The 1,861-nt window shown below is 61.4% G+C and overlaps 1 pseudogene; it reads left to right on the forward strand.

Moving 5' to 3' along the window:
- Positions 1–567: 567 nt before the first annotated feature.
- On the forward strand, positions 568–1,861 carry LOC147968069 (tuliposide A-converting enzyme 2, chloroplastic pseudogene; annotated as a pseudogene).

Genomic DNA, 1,861 nt, shown 5'->3' on the forward strand with positions numbered 1-1,861 from the left:
GTTGATAAAAGGCTGCCTATTCAACTTCAATTAGAGTTGCATCATTTGCAGGGGTTTTGGTTTTATTTAGCCTCACTTATATAGATATAAAGTCATAGAACACAGAACACACGTCCGCTGTGCGCCTACCAAGATCTACAATCGATACACCCATACACGACACGTCTTGAGAAACTTCAAAGCTACATGCACTCCATAAACGATGGGTAGATCACACGTAGATCCCGATCTTGGGCGGGCTGGGTGGCCACTGCCAAGCGCCAACCCAACCCCAACCATGGAGCCACGGTTTGTCTTCATCTGCAGGGTGTTTGGATGATTCAGCTAGTTTTGACCATATCCGATGTTCTCTAGCAATCGGTTGCTGTTGTAACGTATTTTGTAGGCAGCTCCGTAACAGACATGCCACGCAGCCGGCCAGCCCGTGCATGTACGACAGCTCGGTGACCAAAGGAAGATGGGGAGAAGATGGCAACGAGAACTTAGAAAGAATGCAAATAAGAAAGGAATAAGAAATAGAAGGATCTGTCTTCGGAGGCAAGTAATCCTCGACTCAGAACTTCAGATGTAAGTAACACACCGAGTTCAAATCCAAAAGTTGTGCCGGCCATCTAGAAGCGGAGAACTCGCCGTCAGCCGCGCGAATGCTGCCGATGCGGTGTTGGAGTCTTGGGGACGCCGAGAAATATACCACGTCGCCTTCAGTTGCTAGTCGGCACAACAAACACATCTAGTCCTCCTCACCGCGGCGCTCGATCGACCCCAGCCACAGCCCAGAGCAGCAGCTACTAGCTGTAGTGAGCATGGCGTCCAACGCCGCACCCGACGACAACGAGGTGGCGCACGACTACGGCCTCGTCCGCGTCTACAAGAGCGGCCGCGTCGAGCGGCCCCTGGTGGCTCCGCCCGCGGCGGCCGGCCTCGACCCCGTCACCGGCGTCGAGTCCAAGGACGTCCAGCTCGGCGACTACTCCGCCCGCCTCTACCTGCCCCCGGCCGCGGCCATGGCCGCAGTCAAGCTCCCTGTCATCGTCTACGTCCACGGGGGCGGTTTCGTGGCCGAGTCCGTCGCGTCGCCCAACGGCCACCGCTTCCTCAACAGCCTCACCGCCGCCTGCCCCGCCCTCGCTGTCTCCGTCGAGTACCGCCTCGCCCCGGAGCACCCGCTCCCTGCGGCGTACGAGGACTGCGTCGCCGCCCTCGGGTGGGTGCTCTCGGCCGCCGACCCGTGGGTCACCGAGCACGGCGACCTGGGCCGCGTCTTCGTGGCCGGGGACAGCGCCGGGGCCAACGCCTGCCACCACCTCCTCATCCAGCCGGACGCCGCGCGCCTCAAGGGCGCGGTGCTGATCCACCCCTGGTTCTGGGGCTCCGAGGCCGTCGGCGAGGAGACGCGCAACCCCGCGTGGCGCGCCATGGGCGGGCGGCTGTGGGAGTTCGCGTGCCCCGGCTCGACTGGCATCGACGACGCGCGGATGAACCCGATGGCGCCCGGCGCGCCGGGGCTGGAAACGCTCGCGTGCGAGAGGGTCATGGTGTGCGTGGCGGAGGGCGACTTCCTCAGGTGGCGCGGCCGCGCGTACGCGGAGGCCGTGGCCGCGGCGAGGGGCGGCCAGGGGCACGGGGTCGAGCTGCTGGAGACGATGGGGGAGGGGCACGTCTTCCACCTCTTCAAGCCCGACTGCGACAAAGCCAAGGAGATGTTCCACAGGATCGTCGCCTTCGTTAACGCGCCGTGATGCTCGTGTGGATGTGCCCCCGCTTATTATCAGGCCGGCTGCTATGTGTGTCGCGCGGGCGCCACCTACTCAAATAAATGGATTGCGATGATGAAATAAATTAAATTAGATAATTCTGTGGA

The sequence above is a fragment of the Triticum urartu genome, chromosome 5A (assembly GCF_056163025.1).
Source record: "Triticum urartu cultivar PI428250 chromosome 5A, HENAU_Tu73, whole genome shotgun sequence".
Classification (NCBI taxonomy): domain Eukaryota; kingdom Viridiplantae; phylum Streptophyta; class Magnoliopsida; order Poales; family Poaceae; genus Triticum; species Triticum urartu.